The sequence below is a fragment of the Humulus lupulus genome, chromosome 2, assembly GCF_963169125.1.
Source record: "Humulus lupulus chromosome 2, drHumLupu1.1, whole genome shotgun sequence".
Classification (NCBI taxonomy): domain Eukaryota; kingdom Viridiplantae; phylum Streptophyta; class Magnoliopsida; order Rosales; family Cannabaceae; genus Humulus; species Humulus lupulus.
Window position 1 is genome coordinate 223,325,559 of NC_084794.1, and position 14,850 is coordinate 223,340,408.

General features: G+C 36.7%; 1 non-coding gene across 1 annotated transcript; it reads right to left on the minus strand.

The window, feature by feature from the left end:
- Positions 1 to 9,874: 9,874 nt before the first annotated feature.
- On the minus strand, positions 9,875 to 9,981 carry LOC133820174 (small nucleolar RNA R71). Its single transcript, XR_009886603.1, has one exon. It is a non-coding gene; the product is annotated as a small nucleolar RNA R71 (small nucleolar RNA).
- Positions 9,982 to 14,850: the final 4,869 nt, after the last annotated feature.

The following is a 14,850-nucleotide window of genomic DNA, read 5'->3' on the forward strand; positions in this document are numbered from 1 at the left end:
ACAAAATACAAATATATTCAAAGTTAAAAAAATGGCCAACCTAAGCGATAAAACCGGACTTATACCCTAGTCCCTCAAAAGAATTTCGGTCGTGGCATTACAGATAGTCCTTGAACACCCTGTCCTTCAATGAAGACAATCATGGATCTGTCCAAATAGTCTTTGAAAACCCTATTCATCAGATCCATAAATGTTGTCGAGACATTGGTCAATCCAAAAGACATAACCAAAAACTCATAATGTTCGTACCTCGCGCGAAAGGCTGTCTTCAAAATATCCTCCTCTTTGATCCTCAACTGGTGATAACCAGATCAAAGATCAATCTTCGAAAACACTACCTTACCGTGCAACTGGTCAAACAAGTCATCAATCCTTGGCAGTTGATACTTGTTCTTGAGGGTCAGTTTATTCAATTCCCGGTAGTCAATACACATCCTCAAGGACCCATCCTTCTTCTTCACAAACAACATTGGTGCACCCCAGGGAGAGAAACTAGGTTTCATGAATCCCAAATCAAGCATTTCCTGCAAGTGAACCTTCAAAAAAATTTAATTCCGCTGGTGCCATTTTGTATGGTTCCCTAGATACTGGTTCTGTTCCTAGTGCCAACTCAATAACGAACTCAATCTCCCAGTGCAACGGCAATCCTGGTAGATCATTCAGAAACACATCACTCACAGACCAATCTAGTCTCTTCTGGTCTGACTTGTACAACCTTAGTGGTATCCACCACACTAGCTAGGAATCCTATGCAACCTCCTTGTAATAGGTATCTAGACTTCATTGCCAAGATCATAGGAACACGGGGCTAGTTCACAGCACCTACAAATACAAATGGGTCCTCTCCCTCCGACTCCAAAGTCACCATCCTCCTTTTGCATTCTATGGTTGTGTTGTACCTAGCCAACCAATCCATACTTGAAATCATATCAAAATCCTCCATTGCCAACTTAATCAAATCCATAGAAAACTCCCTTTATCTACCTCTACCGATAAAGATCTGACTCATCTCCTTGAGACTACCAATTCCCCAGTAGGCAGTAAAGTCCCAAACCCCAAAGCATGGAAATCACAAGGTCTACAAAGTCTGTCTTTCACTCTACTAGAAACAAAAAAAATTGTAGCACCAGAATCAATCAACATAGTATAAGAAGAGCCAGCGCAAGAAATATGACTTGTGACTACTGAGGGACTAGCCTCAGCCTTTGACAGCATTAAGGTGAACACTCGAGTTGGAACCAAGCTGTCACTCCTCTTTGGTTCCTATTTCTTTGACTATAGACAATCTTTCTTGAGATGTCCAACCACACCACACAACAAGCATGCCTTTGCCCGGCATTCTCCAAAGTGGCGTCTCCTGCATTGTGTGCACTCTAGATAACTCTTCCATCCCTTTCCTCCGACCTAGTGACCACCTTGTGGGCCCATGAACCTCCTGTCTAAACTGGGGGTACTAATTGTATTTGTGGTCTTTCTTTTCTAATCACTGGGGCCTCCACCCCTACCAGACCCAGTAGACGGAGGTATCACCCTCCAAGCCTCGCGCCTCGCGACGCTCTCTCTAGATATTGTCCTCAGCGCCCTCAATAGTAAGGGTCTTCTCTACTACTTGAGTGTAAGTGGTCACTCCAGGCACAAAGGCAATCTTGACGTCCTGGGCTATCATAGATTTTAGTCCCCGAACAAACCTTTTCTTCCTAGTCACATTAGTTGGCACCAAGTCACAGGTGAACTCGACTAACCTATCAAACTTCAGAGCGTACTCTATGATAGACATATTACCCTGAACCAAATTCACAAACTCATCCATCTTTTCCGTTTGAACTATGTCATTGTAGTACTTCTCATCAAACAACTCCTTAAACTCTTTCTAATTCATCACAGCTACATTCTGGGTCCAGGAGACTACCTCCCACAAAATTCGGGCATCATCCCACAACATATACGTGGCACAAGCCTCGTAGTCGTTACCTGCCACCCTCATGAAGTCTAGGATGAAGGTGATCATGCTCATCCACTACAATGCTCTGAGTGGATCTGGGCCTCCCTTAATGGTTGGAGGGTGCTATTTTCAGAACCTTTCATAAAGTGGTTCCCACCTGTATTCAATTTCTGGCTGTCCCAGAACTGGTCCACAACAGATAGTGTAGACAGGGCAGCGTTCCCTGGTGGAACCTGCTGTCTCAGCTGCCTGATCTCTTCTTCCTGCCTCAGGAGCCTTGCTTGCATTTCTGCAAACATCTGCTGCTAGTTTTAAGGGGCAAGCAGAGGGTTTTGACTCGTATTCTCATCTCTAGCCTCAAACTCAATACTGACTAGTCACTTTGATCGCCTTGGAGGCATAACTCCCTAAGTATATCTGCAATCAACGACTCGACATATAAGACAATGACAATGGTGTCCAGAAACCACCCCATGGTCCAAAACCGAACAAATAAGCATACACACACAACAACAATGCTAATAATCATCTCAATAGCTTCCACATGCAGCAAAAATGCTAATAAGCATGAATTTTCATATTCACACAATAGTCAAGGGCCATGCCCCATCAATATATTTCATGCTTCCAATTCTAGCTTGCAGATAGGGCATATATATTTAAGTTAAGCAGTTAAGCACATATTCAACTCATTATTTATCACACCGTGAGTCGAGCTTGTCTTTAGCAGTGAGCGTACATATTCAGCCAATATCCAGGAACCATTAAACCTTGGCGGCTCTAATACCAAGTAGTAACTCCCTATTAATCCAGGACCATTACACTGTGTTTAAAATAGTGCTTGATTTGTTAAGAGATTCATTTGGACTTAACCGTGTAATTGAAGTAAAATAGTGGTTTAGATACTAAATTTTTTTGTCAAAGAAGTTAATCTTTTCATTAAAATGTTTTAGTATACACAAGGGATCCCAAAAAATTTATAAACAAAATACACATATATTCAAAGTTACAAAAATGGCCGACCTAAGCGGAAAAGCTGGACATATATCCTAGCCCCTCAAAAGAATCTCGGCCGTGGCAGTTGAGCAGGCTGAGTATGTACACACCTCCCCCAGAGCTCTCCAACTCATGCTAGGTCTAGTTTCCCCTTGCCCTTACCTGCACCGCAAAGCACCCGTGAGCCGAGACCCAGGAAAAGAACCCAACTAGGCAAAACAGATATTCAATGAAACATAAATCACAACTAATATATTTCACAAATTGTAGACAAACTCATGCCATCATCTAAAATGTAATATTTGTCTTTTTGTTTCATGGGTATTTTGGTAATTTTGGCCTATGGGGGCAATTTGGTAATTTAATACTCTTGAAGGGTATTTTTGTAATTTTGTGAAATTATGTATTATGTGATTATATGAATATTTTTATGTGATATTAATATAAGTGTAAGATAATTTACGTTGGAAAATACTGAAAGTGCTCGGAATATGCGTAAAAGTGACGAATCACAGTTTCCTTCAGGTGCTAGGGGCTTTATTTTTAAGAATTTTTTAAAGAGGGGTCATAATGGAATAAAGATAACTTATGGGGAATAAGTTAATTATGAATTTTTAAAACTAATAGTTTAGTGGAGAATTACTAAAAAGGGTTTAGTGAAATTGTTGGTATAGCTTAGATCAAGGGTCGGATGGCAATTTGGCAATAGTGAGTCATTATAAATAGAAAGAGAGAGACTAGGGTTAGGGTTAGGGTTCGACTCACAATTTGAATTTGGTGGCTGCTCTACACATGATCAAAGGAGAAAACAATCTCTCACTCTCTCTCTAAACTAGGGTTCAAGATCTAAGGAAGAAGAAGGATGGTGTTCTCTTCATATAAATATGGATCACTAGACACTCCTGCGGGGACTCATTTAGGATGCTTTGGGATGAGATTTTTGTGGCTTAGGTTGCTCTACATGATCTTGGTAAGAACTTTTCACACCTTTTAAGTTTCTTTGATTGTTCTTGAAGGTTTGGGTTATGTTAATGGTGGTTTTGATTAGAAAGCATGATAGGTTGGGATCATTGATTATAGATGCATGTTAGAGACTAGGTTGTTAATCTATAATGGTTAGAAACATTCTAGGGTTGAATTTATTAAGTTATGATTGCTAGTTTTGAAGATTGGAAAGATAGCTTGGGGAAGAAGAAGTTTTGTTGTAAGAGATTGTTTGAGTTATGGAGTTAGGGGATTCTCATAAAATTTGGTATTATATTAATTTCTAATAATTTTATTATGATACAGAGGGATTCAAGATGAGAAAAACAAAAAAAGAATCATTCAAATCAGATTTAAATTGATATAGTTATGACTGTTCGAAGAAAAGTCGTGATATGGGATTTCTCCGTCGTGCACAACCGCGCTACATTCCCAGAAAACATGTATTTCCTCAGTTTGATGGTTTTGGTTGGGGCTTTTATGGTAGAGTTTAAGGTTTTTTTTTTGGAGATTTTAGGAGTTTCTTAAGGACACTTTAAGGGTTATTGGGTCTTAGGAAGTATAAGAATTGGTTCATGACCTTTGATTAATTTATGAGTCTCTAAATGATATATGTTGTATGTTTTGGATTTAGGACTCAGCAAGGAACTTGAAGGGAGGTGATTGCGTTGCTATTGAACCTGAGGTAAGAAGAGTGTTCACTGTAACACAGGGTGTGCATTTGAGTGCGCAAATCTTCTGTATGTGTGATCTAATGGTTATGATTGTTCATGTTATGTGTATGACAATGCTTTGTAATATATGTTATGAGGGTTACGATTATTGCATTCTTTTGTTTATTGATCCATGTTCACATTGACTTTATGAGATTTTGTTATATCATGCTTTGAGTATGTTATGATGGATATAACATATGTAGAAAGAGTAAGGGAATACATATTCTTTTAACTTTGTATGTGGTAAGAACCAAAGGACTGCCGCAAGGATAGTGTGTTGTTGCAAGGACAGTGGATCATTGCAAGGGCAGTATGTTTATGGCTATAATGGTCAGAATGATATTGATAAATGGTTGGAATTACACTGGTAACACGCATTATGATTTTATTATGTTACGCTATGATATGCTATAATATGTTATACTATGCTATGACTATGATATTATATGTTATGACTTAAGATGTGATAGCTGAGCTAGTATATGTTTATGATTGGACTTGGGGTTGTGACCTTCATAGTTCTTCTTGCTAGGCGTTACCTCACGAGTACTCTGTGTTGCAGGTGCCATATGTTAGTTTTGTTTCATGGCGACGGGTGAAGTCCAATCCAAAAAGGAAATGTATATCATGAGAGCCACTCAACCTTGTTACGTTCAAAGGGACGTGAAAGCCAAAGTTTTATTTAATATTTTTATTCATGTGGTTTTAAATGTGTTTTATTATGAATGGAGACCAAAAATAGTTTTATTTGATTACTTGCATTTAAAATAAATGTTTTATTTTAAATTACTGATATTTGAATGCTGCATATTTTTAATAAGAATGTTTTTGATAAAGTTTTATGCACTATTTAGTTTATCATTTGGTTTTCAAGCTTTAAAATGATTTGAAATGACTAGCACCCTAATGAGGTATCGGGGTGAGGATTTTGGGACGTTACATAAAATATTTACACGACCCGTGCCGAGTGAGTGCATATTGCACCCCCATAGTGGTCCTGCCATCACGACCTACATTCTACATGATTATCGCCGAATCCGGCCCATGCTGATCATTCATGAACACATGAATGACAACAGACGTTATAGATACAATTATAGAACAAGAATATAACATTTCAAACAGATTCAGTGCACAGTTATAACCGCGTTCACAAGTCGGGGTCGATGCCCTAAACACGGTGCATGTGCATGTGAAGAAAATGGAACGACCCCGAGTGCGATCCCTTTCCTGAGCCTTGAAGAAATCCTACTGTCAACATAAATGGTATTCTCATTAAGAACTAAGTCTAAAAATAGGTTCGTCCCTCGAGCCCCCAAGCCTAATTCCCAAAATTTAGAAAGAAAAAAAAGTGTCCTAAAAGTGTACCGATGCCGTGGCGGGAAAAGGAGACTAAAATGCCCCAAATTCTAGTTCAGCATTGTGGCGTCGCAGTGAAAACCCATATTTTTGTGGGTTTTCCCAGTGATTTCTCAATTCCAAACCGACCCCAAATCGCCTTAAATCAAAACCAAACCTAGAATGCGTACATTCAGGAAAACATACACTTCATAAATCATCCAATCACAACAACTAAACACCAAATTCAGTTCCCAATTCAAAAATCAAAGTTTTAGGTCAATTTTCTCCAATTCTTCCCATATTCCAAAATTCAACACAACTTAATAAAATTCTAATTTCTCAATCATAATCCAACACTTATCTCAACCCATGAACACATTTACCCTACAACTACACCCAGCCAAACAACTTAGCATCCCAAATTTCAAAAATTAAACCCAAATCCCAAGTTCCTCTCAAGAACACAATGAAGAGCAAGTAGACGAATTCTTACCTTTTGCTATGATTTGAATTTTCTAGGAAGAAGATGAAGTTTGGCAACTTTGAATCTCTGAATGAAGCTTGAATTTCTCTCCAATAATCTATATTGATTTTCTAAGAACCTTGACAAAACTTAGCTTAGTGTAACTTGGTTGTGAGGAAGGAATGAGAAGAAGCTAGAGAGAGAGAGAGAGAGAGAGAGAGAGAGAGAGAGAGAGAGAGAGAGAGAGAGAGAGAGAGAAGGGGAAAACGTGAATCAAGGGTAGCTTCAACACTTTGTCTTTTCTTTCACTAACTACAAAGTCAAATGACCATTTTTCCCTAGTCTTAACTTATCCCCAAAACTAAGCATAACAACATTTTGGTCATTTCATCTAAATTCCCACTAAACCTCAAAATTTACCACAAATTCCCAATTCAATCTAGTAAACCCAAATATTTCTCCCAATTAATTCTGTTTACCAATAAATCCCAAAAATATCCAAAAATTCCCAAAATACCCATCGGCTCAACCTAAGCCGAGCATTTATTCCCATTGTGAATTTTTCGCTAAAATTGCTCGAAAGGACCCACTTAAGCCGAATATCACAAATATATCCACATAATAATAATAATAATAACAATAATAATAATAATAATGTGGTCTCAAGAACATAGCATATACAATTACAAATATACCCTCAACTGGTCAAAATTATAAAAATGTCCATTTTTAACTAAAGTGGGTCTTTAAACACATTTAATACACATAATCATGCATACTCAATCATATAATCATATAAATCACACAAATTAATTAATCCACAGATAATTTGTTGGGTTCTTATAAAACCATAACGAACATGTAATGAAATTTTATATTGTCAATAAAGGAATTAGAAATTATTTAGTTTGACAACCGTATTGCTTGATTGTTTTATTACATGATTATTGGAATAATACAAACATTTATAAATTCACGAACATATAAATAGTTACAATTATAGTGACTAAGTCACAGTGGATTATAATTGTAATTATATATTCAAAAGAACGAGGCCTAAGATTAAGTCAGTGCATTGGATTTTCACTGATCTGATAATCTACGATATTATCTACTTACACATTCGGAGTGTGATGTCTTATCCAAGGCATTGACCAAGTAGATAAGATCGGATGTATATGGGTACATTGGACTAGGACCGATATTGATTATTGATAGATAAATAAGTATCATTATTATCGAATCTAATCAATGTCACAATGTTTACCATAGATCAAGTTGATCTTAATTCTGAGTGATAATATTCTACTAATTATATTATTTAAATCTTTGACTTGTTCGTTACTAGCTAATGATAATTTCATTTTAATGTCGTTTTAGAATGTGATTTTGTGGTAATCTTGAGTCTTTATGTCTGTTTTGTGCAAGATTACGCTTTTGTTTGTCTTTGTTGTAGGTTGGTGCGGTGAATCATGAGAAAAATGGAAAACGAAGAGAAAATGGTGGAAAAATGAAGCTCTTGGCAGTTGTTTAACTCAAAATGATGCTAAGGACGATTAAAAGTCAGTTTGTGGTGAAGAGACAAGGTTGAAAGACCTAATTTGAGAAATAATGGAATTAGAGCAGCAACTTGAGCTTATAAGTCGTGACTCTAGGCAAGTCAGAAACACATGGCTGCTGGAGGCAATTAGCGCCGCGACTTGACCTTATAAGTTGCGGTGCAAGGCAAAGTAAGAGGCTAAGCAAAGGGGACATTCTGGATACGGGCCGCGACTTGAGATGTCTGAGTAGCAGTGCCTGAAGACTTGTGCAGATTCGGGAGGCTTTAAAATTAAGACGGGTCGCAACCTAGTGAAGGCCAAGTCGCGACCCGCATATGAAAAACAAAGCTTTTGAAATTTTTTGTACTATAAATTCATACTTAAAGTTTAATTAGGTCACAAGGTCAGATTTTAATTACGTTTTTAGAGACTAATTTTGATTCTTAGACTAGTTGTTTTGCATTTTTATATTTTTCTTTCTTCTTTAAGTTTTTGAATCTTATGTTTTTGAATTATTCTTTTGTTGCTTTAGTCATGTCTGATATGAACTAAACAATTTTTATCTAGGGTTTAATGTAGTCACTTGAATTTCTATCTAATTTAATTATGATGTTCTATTGGTTTTTCTTCTCTATTCTAATCTATATAATATGTGCCTAATGCTAGTAAATACCTGATCAATATTTGCTTGATTTATGATTTTGATTCATAATTCGAAAGATAAGAATTGAATATGCTATCATTATATAGACATAGGTTGCATATTGGACGAAAGGACCTGTATGGCTTGTGTAGTAATTAGGTTTCCATGCTTAATGCCTGCTATATGTTTAATTTTATCACAAAGACGTAGAAAACCTGCATATAGGATGAGATCTTATATCTTGAAAAAGAATAGGAATCGATTTATGTTAACATGCTATTAGAATAAGAAGAAAGAAATTTAGAACTGATAAATAAAATTAGTAGAATGAAAAGTTGATGAAATTAACACCCTAGGTCTTTTTAATATTGATTTTGATCTTTAATTAGTTATTCGTTCATAGTTATTTGCAATTTTAAAATTAAATTCATTCATCTAAACTTTGTTTTCCAAATAGAAATTTAAGAACAATTATTGGTACTTGGGAAATAGTCTTCGTGGGAACGATACTCTATTTATCATCTGTATTACTTGAATCGATTGCGTGCACTTGCGCATATATATATTTTTGAGATCAAGTTCTTGGCGTCGTTGCCGGTGACTTAATTTCCAATATCAAAGTTAGTTGCTGTTTGTTCTAATTTGTTTTTTTTCTTTTATTATTGTTTTACACTTATTTGGATCGAGGCCGTTGTTTGTTTCAGGAATTGTTGGTCTATGCGTGGAAGTAGACAAAAGGCACTCATACCAATAGATCTTGAAATTGAGAGAACGTGCAGAGAAAATTGCAAGATAAAGAAAAGGTTAGATTTCACCATGGCTGAGAACACAAATAATGTTGTCAACAACAATGCAAATATGGGTAATGCAGCTAAAGCCAATCCACCATTAAGAAGCTATGTACTCTCTACTATTACAGGGATACATTCAAGCATTTGTCCTCCTACTGTTGAGGCAAATAATTTTGAAATAAAACCCTTAATTATTCAGATGGTACAAAATTGTGTACAATTTGGGGGGTTACCAAATGAGGATCCAAATCTCCATATCGCAAACTTCTTAGAGTTGTGTGCAACATTCAAAATGAATGGGGTGAGTAATGACACTGTAAGATTAATATTATTCCCATTTTCATTAAGAGACATAGCTAAGAGTTGGTTGAATTCATTACAAGCCAACTCTATAGTTACTTGGGAAGATTTGGCTAAGAAATTCCTTGGTAAATATTTTCGTCCTGCCAAGTCAGCTAGAATAAGAGGAGAGATTAACAACTTCCATCAGTTGGATGGGGAGTCTTTATATGATGCATGAGAATGATTTAAATTGTTGCAAAGGAAATGCCTACATCATGGAATAGAAAAGTGGCTGCTGGTTCATACATTTTACAATGGTTTAGGGGGAAATACAAGGACAATTATGGATTCAACATTGAGAGGAGCGTTTATGAGAAAAAGTGCTAATGAAGCATATGAATTATTGGAAGAAATGGCCATGAATAACTATAATTGGCCTACTGAGCATGAGAATAAGAAAGTAGCAAGAGTCTTAGAAGTTAATCCAGTTGCTCTATTGACTGCTCAAATGGCATCTTTAACCAAGAAATTGTAGCAAACTAATCTCACCGCACAAGTAATGCAAGTACAGAATGTCGTGAGTTGTGAGATTTGTGGGGGACCACATTCTTATGAACAATGCCCGAGCACAGCTAGTTTCTCAACAGATGTAAATAATATGCCTTTGGAATAGGCATAGGTTATTGGTAACTTTTCAAGACCTGCACCCAACACTTACTCCAATTCCTATACTCCTGCTTGGAAGAATCACCTTAACCTGCCTTGGAAAAATAATCAAGGGTTACAACTGCAGTATCCACAGTACTCACCTTAACAACCCCTCATCAACCAACTTATGGATTACATTCTAGACCATATTATGATCCAAACCCACACCCATCTCATCCACCACCAAATTCTCAAATGAATCCACCAACAATTCAGCCAGACCAATTAAATCAATTCATGATAGAGACAAGGTCTTTAATCAAGAGTTTGGAGACACAAATAGGTCAATTGGCTAAAATGTTTTCTAGTAGACAGCAAGGGAATTTTCCTAGTTCCACAGAGGCAAATCCTAAAGATCAATGTAAAGTTGTCACTCTGAGGAGTGGGACTAAGTTTGATGGACCTACAGTGGATGACAAGGGGAAGAAGACAGAGGAGCAGCATGTTACTAGTCCAATACAAGAGGAGGTTACTGAAGACCTTCCAAAGACAGAAAAACCAAAATACATCGAGCCTACACCAAGGATTCTATATCCTCAACGGTTTCAAAAGGATAATCTTGACAAACAATTCTCAAAATTGAGGTATTTAAGAAACTTAGCATTAACATTCCTTTTGTAGAGGCTCTAGAACAAATGCCTAGTTATGTGAAGTTTATGAAAGAGGTATTGTCTAATAAGAGAAAAATGGAGGAATATGAAACCGTTGCATTAACTGAGGAGTGTAGTGCAAATATTCAAAAGAATCTTCCTTAAAAGTTAAGAGATTTAGGCAGTTTCACTATTCCTTGCACCATTGGGAACTTTCATTGTGAGAGAGCTTTATGTGATTTGGGTGCAAGCATAAATTTAATATCGATGTCTGTATTTAAAAGGATTGGTTTGGGGGAAGTTAGACCCACTACTGTTACTCTTCAACTGGCTGACTGTTCATTAACACACCCCAGAGGTATTATAGAGGACGTTCTAGTAAAGGTAGATAAGTTCATTTTCCCAGCATATTTCATTGTATTAGATATGGAGGAAGATGAGGACGTGCCTATTATATTGGGACGACCATTTTTAGCCACGGGGCAGTCATTGATAGACGTTCAGAAGGGAGAGTTAAGGCTCAAAGTACAAGGTGATGAGGTTGTTTTTAATGTTTTCAAAGCTTTGAAATATCCTTCAACTAGTGATAGTTGTTTTAGTGTTAGTGTATTGGAGGAACCAAGAAAAAGGGTTAAGTCGATTGAGGATCCACTTGAGTTGAGTTTGATTGCAATTCCTGAAGAGTGAGCTGGTACTGAAGTCAGTGAGTATGTTAAGTGGTTGAATTCATCAGGGCAAATTTATAAAAAGAAATATGAGGAATTGGGGCAAGTGCCTGAGAGACCTCTCCCATCTATAGAGAAGCCACCAGTTCTTGAGTTAAAAGCTTTACCTGATCATCTTAAGTACACTTATTTGGGTAAGAATGACACTCTCCCAGTTATTATTTCAGCTTCATTGTCTGTGACTGAAGAAGAAAAGCTTCTTAGGGTATTAAGGGCTCACAAACTAGCAATTGGGTGGACTCTGGTAGATATAAAGGGTATTAGTCCTTCAATAGTGATGCACCATATTTTAATGGAGGAGGATAGTAAGCCTAGTATTGATGCTCAGAGGAGGCTAAATCCTTCAATCAAAGAAGTGGTGAGGAAATAAATCCTTAAATGGTTTGATGTAGGGGTAATTTACCCAATATCTGACAGTGCTTGGGTTAGTCCTGTCCAGGTAGTTCCAAAAAAGGTGGTATGCCGGTGGTTAAAAATGATAATAATGAACTTATTACAACTCATACGGTGACGGGGTGGAGAAGTTGTATTGACTTCCATAAGTTGAATAAGGCCACTAGGAAAGAGCATTTCCCTTTGCCTTTTGTAGATTAGATGCTTGACAGATTAGCAGGCCATCCTTATTACTGTTTCTTGGATGGGTATTCAGGATACCATCAAATTCCTATAGCACCAGAGGATCAAGAAAAGACTACCTTCACATGCACGTATGGACATTTTCCTTTCGGAGGATGCCATTTGGGTTATGTAATGCTCCCACCACCTTTCAAAGATGCATGATGTCTATCTTTTTAGACATGGTGGAAAAAGGTATTGAGATTTTTATGGATGACTTTTCAGTCTTTGGACCTTCTTTTGATGGATGTTTGGTTAATTTGGAAAGAGTTTTGAAAAGATGTGAAAAGTCGAATTTAATACTAAATTGGGAGAAATGTCACTTTATGGTGACAGAAGTAATAGTCTTGGGCCACAAGATTTCATGCCATGGAATTGAGGTAGACAGGGCCATGCTAGAAAATTTACCTCCTACAGTGTCTGTTAAAGGGGTTCGTAGTTTTTTGGGCCATGCTGGATTTTATAGGAGGTTCATAAAAGACTTTTCAAAAATTTCGAAGCCCTTATCTACTTTACTTATGAATGGTGTGGTATTCAACTTTGATTCTGACTGTTTAAGGGCATTAACACACTGAAGGAGAAACTGGTATCTGCTCTTCCTTTTGAATTAATGTGTGATGCTAGTGATTATGCAGTAGGAGTGGTTCTTGGACAACGAGTTTGTAGAGTCCAAGAACTTTACTTAGCTAATTGTTTAGTAGTATTATAGTATGTATAGTATTATCTTTGTTACTGTGGATTTTTGGTTCAGACCGGGAATTATTTGGACACTCATAGTAATACTTGTAGATTTTCTAAGTTTAACCTATAGTTTAAGAATATTAAGTATAACCTAAGGTTTGATTATATGACTGATATTAAGGATAGTATTTGTTATATTATAAGGTTTAGATATCAACCAATAGGATTTTAAGCACATGTTATGAATGGTAATTAAGGATTAAGTATTTTTGAGGATTAAATTAAATAAGGGTAAAGTTTGAATGATATAGGGTCAGTCAGCAGCTTTGAATACGTTGAAGGCTTAGTCAAGGTTGTTTACTCCATTCAAACTTAGCTAAAAATGTGTATTTTCGTGTTTAAATATTCAGCGTGTGCCGATATATCGCAGCACGTAGATACGGAAAACACGAGACGATGCACGGTCGCCTCGGGCATACTGGCCCAGGCGATATATCGCCTACAGGGGGCGATATATCGCCTCCTCCAGTATGTTTTCAAACGTTTTTGAATTCATTTCCTTTCAGCCATTCAAACTCCTTCAACAGTCCAGCATCTTTTGAACGAGTCTTCAACCTCTGCTGAACGATTATTCAAATGATTTTCACCTTAAAATCCATTATTTTTATTCAAGTAAAATCAAGATATTTTCATTCCCAAACTCTATAAATAGGACCTAGTACCCAGCCATTATTCACCATTTGCTCTAAGTTCAGAAGCTGCTAGTGTTAAGTGAGTGTGAGAGTGTAAACACCTGGTTTGGGAAAAAAAAAACTATAAGCTTAAACATCATAAGCTTATCAAACACTTTGGGAAGTGAGTTCTATAGTATTTCGGTGGAGGTGTAGATTGGTCTTTCAAGTCTTTGAGGTAACCAAAACTCTAGTTCCTTTCTGTATTATGTTATTTTCTTTCTCATAGTCTTCTACTCAATCTCTAACCTCAATCTTCATTTTGGTTAGGGAATCTAAGTTCTTGAGCACATAAGTTCGGTAAGCATGTTTCTCAAATGGTTTAGTCGTTCCATCTCTTTCATTTCATCTCCTTTCTTTAGACTCACTCTTTCTTATGGTTTTAGGAGTGTTCCAAAAAGTCCCAACTCAGTCCACATATCCCGGTAACTTTGGTAAGGAAAATAGGCTAGAATCAATATGTTATGTGCTTATGTTATCTATATGTTTTATGTTATTAAATGTGTTATGATATGTATGTATGTTTGTAGGCTTGGGCATATGACCCATATGGCTAACAAGACCCCAAATGGGTTATGGGCATATGACCTACTTAGCTAGTAGGACCCCACTAATTCCATGGGCATATGCTTGTTTAGTCTATGGGACCCCAAGTAATAATGGCCATTATAATAAGTGTATGTTATATGTATTATGTTAAGTCTTTATGTTTCTTATGAAATTATGTGTATGACTATGTGTTAGATTTTCCTTACTGGGCATTAGGCTCATTCCTTTTTGTTTTATGTGCAGGAAAATAAGCTTTAGAGGCGGTAAGATTCGTGACGCTTAGAGGATGTGTATCGATGGTGAATGGAGTCAAGGGGCCGAGCGTTATTCGATTCGAGGATGTAGTCTCATTTTATGTTTTTATGATTTTATGTGTATTTTTCGCACCAATTATGTAATGTCTTTTATTTTAAATCATCTTTTGTTTTTAAAAACAATGGGATCCCATAATCCTTCTTAGTATTCTGTTTATTTGTAAATAACTCTTATTTTGCAAGTTACTCAATAAATTATGGTATTTTCGTAAAAATGTAAGTTTTATGTATAGTTTCG